The sequence below is a fragment of the Jaculus jaculus genome, unplaced genomic scaffold (assembly GCF_020740685.1).
Source record: "Jaculus jaculus isolate mJacJac1 unplaced genomic scaffold, mJacJac1.mat.Y.cur u25, whole genome shotgun sequence".
Lineage (NCBI taxonomy): Eukaryota > Metazoa > Chordata > Mammalia > Rodentia > Dipodidae > Jaculus > Jaculus jaculus.
The window spans coordinates 2409041-2415034 of NW_025423515.1; positions in this window are offsets into that span (position 1 = coordinate 2409041).

Genomic DNA, 5994 nt, shown 5'->3' on the forward strand with positions numbered 1-5994 from the left:
TAGGGAACATGAGAGAGGAGTGAGGGAATGAGAGAGGGGATTGAGGGAACATGAGGGAGGCGTGAGGGAATCAGAGAGGGGATTGAGGGAACATGAGGGAGGAGTGAGAGAATGTGAGAGGGGATTGAGGGAACATGAGGGAGGAGTGAGGGAATGAGAGAGGGGATTGAGGGAACATGAGGGAGGAGTGAGGGAAGGAGAGAGGGGATTGAGGGAACATGAGGGAGGAGTGAGGGAATGAGAGAGGGGATTGAGAGGACATGAGGGAGGAGTGAGGGAATGAGAGAGGGGATTGAGGGGACATGAGGGAGGAGTGAGGGAATGAGAGAGGGGATTGAGGGGACATGAGGGAGGAGTGAGGGAATGAGAGAGGGGATTGAGGGAACATGAGGGAGGAGTGAGGGAACGTGAGAGGGGATTGAGGGAACATGAGGGAGGAGTGAGGGAATGTGAGAGGGGATTGAGGGGACATGAGGGAGGAGTGAGGGAATGAGAGAGGGGATTGAGGGAACATGAGGGAGGAGTGAGGGAATGTGAGAGGGGATTGAGGGAACATGAGGGAGGAGTGCGGGAATGAGAGAGGGGATTGAGGGGACATGAGGGAGGAGTGAGGGAATGAGAGAGGGGATTGAGGGAACATGAGAGAGGAGTGAGGGAATGAGAGAGGGGATTGAGGGGACATGAGGGAGGAGTGAGGGAATGAGAGAGGGGATTGAGGGGACATGAGGGAGGAGTGAGGGAAGGAGAGAGGGAATTGAGGGAACATGAGGGAGGAGTGAGAGAATGTGAGAGGGGATTGAGGGAACATGAGAGAGGAGTGAGGGAATGAGAGAGGGGATTGAGGGGACATGAGGGAGGAGTGAGGGAATGTGAGAGGGGATTGAGGGAACATGAGGGAGGAGTGAGGGAATGAGAGAGGGGATTGAGGGGACATGAGGGAGGAGTGAGGGAATGTGAGAGGGGATTGAGGGAACATGAGGGAGGAGTGAGGGAAGGAGAGAGGGGATTGAGGGAACATGAGGGAGGAGTGAGGGAATGAGAGAGGGGATTGAGGGAACATGAGAGAGGAGTGAGGGAATGTGAGAGGGGATTGAGGGAACATGAGGGAGGAGTGAGGGAAGGAGAGAGGGGATTGAGGGGACATGAGGGAGGAGTGAGGGAATGAGAGAGGGGATTGAGGGGACATGAGGGAGGAGTGAGGGAATGAGAGAGGGGATTGAGGGAACATGAGGGATGAGTGAGGGAATGAGAGAGGGGATTGAGGGAACATGAGGGAGGAGTGAGGGAATGAGAGAGGGGATTGAGGGAACATGAGGGAGGAGTGAGGGAATGAGAGAGGGGATTGAGGGGACATGAGGGAGGAGTGAGGGAATGAGAGAGGGGATTGAGGGAACATGAGGGAGGAGTGAGGGAACGTGAGAGGGGATTGAGGGAACATGAGGGAGGAGTGAGGGAATGTGAGAGGGGATTGAGGGAACATGAGGGAGGAGTGCGGGAATGAGAGAGGGGATTGAGGGGACATGAGGGAGGAGTGAGGGAATGAGAGTGGGGATTGAGGGAACATGAGGGAGGAGTGAGGGAATGAGAGAGGGGATTGAGGGAACATGAGGGAGGAGTGAGGGAATGAGAGAGGGGATTGAGGGGACATGAGGGAGGAGTGAGGGAATGAGAGAGGGGATTGAGGGGACATGAGAGAGGAGTGAGGGAATTAGAGAGGGGATTGAGGGAACATGAGGGAGGAGTGAGAGAATGTGAGAGGGGATTGAGGGGACATGAGGGAGGAGTGAGGGAATGAGAGAGGGGATTGAGGGGACATGAGGGAGGAGTGAGGGAATGAGAGAGGGGATTGAGGGAACATGAGGGAGGAGTGAGGGAATGAGAGAGGGGATTGAGGGGACATGAGGGAGGAGTGAGGGAATGAGAGAGGGGATTGAGGGAACATGAGGGAGGAGTGAGGGAATGAGAGACGGGATTGAGGGAACATGATGGAGGAGTGAGGCAATGAGAGAGGGGATTGAGGGAACATGAGGGAGGAGTGAGGGAATGTGAGAGGGGATTGAGGGAACATGAGGGAGGAGTGAGGGAAGGAGAGAGGGGATTGAGGGAACATGAGGGAGGAGTGAGGGAATGAGAGAGGGGATTGAGGGGACATGAGGGAGGAGTGAGGGAATGAGAGAGGGGATTGAGGGAACATGAGGGAGGAGTGAGAGAATGTGAGAGGGGATTGAGTGAACATGAGGGAGGAGTGAGGGAAGGAGAGAGGGGATTGAGGGAACATGAGGGAGGAGTGAGGGAATGTGAGAGGGGATTGAGGGAACATGAGGGAGGAGTGAGGGAAGGAGAGAGGGGATTGAGGGAACATGAGGGAGGAGTGAGGGAATGAGAGAGGGGATTGAGGGAACATGAGGGAGGAGTGAGAGAATGTGAGAGGGGATTGAGGGGACATGAGGGAGGAGTGAGGGAATGTGAGAGGTGATTGAGGGAACATGAGGGAGGAGTGAGGGAATGAGAGAGGGGATTGAGGGAACATGAGGGAGGAGTGAGGGAATGAGAGAGGGGATTGAGGGGACATGAGGGAGGAGTGAGGGAATGAGAGAGGGGATTGAGGGAACATGAGGGAGGAGTGAGGGAATGAGAGAGGGGATTGAGGGGACATGAGGGAGGAGTGAGGGAATGAGAGAGGGGATTGAGGGAACATGAGGGAGGAGTGAGGGAATGAGAGAGGGGATTGAGGGAACATGAGGGAGGAGTGAGGGAATGAGATAGGGGATTGAGGGGACATTAGGGAGGAGTGAGGGAATGAGAGAGGGGATTGAGGGAACATGATGGAGGAGTGAGGGAATGTGAGAGGGGGTTGAGGGAACATGAGGGAGGAGTGAGGGAATGAGAGAGGGGATTGAGGGAACATGAGGGAGGAGTGAGGGAATGAGAGAGGGGATTGAGGGAACATGAGGGAGGAGTGAGGGAATGAGAGAGGGGATTGAGGGAACATGAGGGAGGAGTGAGGGAATAAGAGACGGGATTGAGGGAACATGAGGGAGGAGTGAGGGAATGTGAGGGAGGAGTGAGGGAACATGAGGGAGGAGTGAGGGAATGTGAGAGGGGAATGAGGGAACATGAGGGAGGAGTGAGGGAAGGAGAGAGGGGATTGAGGGAACATGAGGGAGGAGTGAGGGAAGGAGAGAGAGGATTGAGGGAACATGAGGGAGGAGTGAGGGAAGGAGAGAGGGGATTGAGGGAACATGAGGGAGGAGTGAGAGAATGTGAGAGGGGATTGAGGGGACATGAGGGAGGAGTGAGGGAATGAGAGAGGGGATTGAGGGAACATGAGAGAGGAGTGAGGGAATGAGAGAGGGGATTGAGGGAACATGAGGGAGGAGTGAGGGAATGTGAGAGGGGATTGAGCAAACATGAGGGAGGAGTGAGAGAATGTGAGAGGGTATTGAGGGAACATGAGGGAGGAGTGAGGGAAGGAGAGAGGGGATTGAGGGAACATGAGGGAGGAGTGAGGGAAGGAGAGAGGGGATTAGGGAACATGAGAGAGGAGTGAGGGAATGAGAGAGGGGATTGAGGGAACATGAGGGAGGCGTGAGGGAATCAGAGAGGGGATTGAGGGAACATGAGGGAGGAGTGAGAGAATGTGAGAGGGGATTGAGGGAACATGAGGGAGGAGTGAGGGAATGAGAGAGGGGATTGAGGGAACATGAGGGAGGAGTGAGGGAAGGAGAGAGGGGATTGAGGGAACATGAGGGAGGAGTGAGGGAATGAGAGAGGGGATTGAGAGGACATGAGGGAGGAGTGAGGGAATGAGAGAGGGGATTGAGGGGACATGAGGGAGGAGTGAGGGAATGAGAGAGGGGATTGAGGGGACATGAGGGAGGAGTGAGGGAATGAGAGAGGGGATTGAGGGAACATGAGGGAGGAGTGAGGGAACGTGAGAGGGGATTGAGGGAACATGAGGGAGGAGTGAGGGAATGTGAGAGGGGATTGAGGGGACATGAGGGAGGAGTGAGGGAATGAGAGAGGGGATTGAGGGAACATGAGGGAGGAGTGAGGGAATGTGAGAGGGGATTGAGGGAACATGAGGGAGGAGTGCGGGAATGAGAGAGGGGATTGAGGGGACATGAGGGAGGAGTGAGGGAATGAGAGAGGGGATTGAGGGAACATGAGAGAGGAGTGAGGGAATGAGAGAGGGGATTGAGGGGACATGAGGGAGGAGTGAGGGAATGAGAGAGGGGATTGAGGGGACATGAGGGAGGAGTGAGGGAAGGAGAGAGGGAATTGAGGGAACATGAGGGAGGAGTGAGAGAATGTGAGAGGGGATTGAGGGAACATGAGAGAGGAGTGAGGGAATGAGAGAGGGGATTGAGGGGACATGAGGGAGGAGTGAGGGAATGTGAGAGGGGATTGAGGGAACATGAGGGAGGAGTGAGGGAATGAGAGAGGGGATTGAGGGGACATGAGGGAGGAGTGAGGGAATGTGAGAGGGGATTGAGGGAACATGAGGGAGGAGTGAGGGAAGGAGAGAGGGGATTGAGGGAACATGAGGGAGGAGTGAGGGAATGAGAGAGGGGATTGAGGGAACATGAGAGAGGAGTGAGGGAATGTGAGAGGGGATTGAGGGAACATGAGGGAGGAGTGAGGGAAGGAGAGAGGGGATTGAGGGGACATGAGGGAGGAGTGAGGGAATGAGAGAGGGGATTGAGGGGACATGAGGGAGGAGTGAGGGAATGAGAGAGGGGATTGAGGGAACATGAGGGATGAGTGAGGGAATGAGAGAGGGGATTGAGGGAACATGAGGGAGGAGTGAGGGAATGAGAGAGGGGATTGAGGGAACATGAGGGAGGAGTGAGGGAATGAGAGAGGGGATTGAGGGGACATGAGGGAGGAGTGAGGGAATGAGAGAGGGGATTGAGGGAACATGAGGGAGGAGTGAGGGAACGTGAGAGGGGATTGAGGGAACATGAGGGAGGAGTGAGGGAATGTGAGAGGGGATTGAGGGAACATGAGGGAGGAGTGCGGGAATGAGAGAGGGGATTGAGGGGACATGAGGGAGGAGTGAGGGAATGAGAGTGGGGATTGAGGGAACATGAGAGAGGAGTGAGGGAATTAGAGAGGGGATTGAGGGAACATGAGGGAGGAGTGAGAGAATGTGAGAGGGGATTGTGGGGACATGAGGGAGGAGTGAGGGAATGAGAGAGGGGATTGAGGGGACATGAGGGAGGAGTGAGGGAATGAGAGAGGGGATTGAGGGAACATGAGGGAGGAGTGAGGGAATGAGAGAGGGGATTGAGGGGACATGAGGGAGGAGTGAGGGAATGAGAGAGGGGATTGAGGGAACATGAGGGAGGAGTGAGGGAATGAGAGACGGGATTGAGGGAACATGATGGAGGAGTGAGGCAATGAGAGAGGGGATTGAGGGAACATGAGGGAGGAGTGAGGGAATGTGAGAGGGGATTGAGGGAACATGAGGGAGGAGTGAGGGAAGGAGAGAGGGGATTGAGGGAACATGAGGGAGGAGTGAGGGAATGAGAGAGGGGATTGAGGGGACATGAGGGAGGAGTGAGGGAATGAGAGAGGGGATTGAGGGAACATGAGGGAGGAGTGAGAGAATGTGAGAGGGGATTGAGTGAACATGAGGGAGGAGTGAGGGAAGGAGAGAGGGGATTGAGGGAACATGAGGGAGGAGTGAGGGAATGTGAGAGGGGATTGAGGGAACATGAGGGAGGAGTGAGGGAAGGAGAGAGGGGATTGAGGGAACATGAGGGAGGAGTGAGGGAATGAGAGAGGGGATTGAGGGAACATGAGGGAGGAGTGAGAGAATGTGAGAGGGGATTGAGGGGACATGAGGGAGGAGTGAGGGAATGTGAGAGGTGATTGAGGGAACATGAGGGAGGAGTGAGGGAATGAGAGAGGGGATTGAGGGAACATGAGGGAGGAGTGAGGGAATGAGAGAGGGGATTGAGGGGACATGAGGGAGGAGTGAGGGAATGA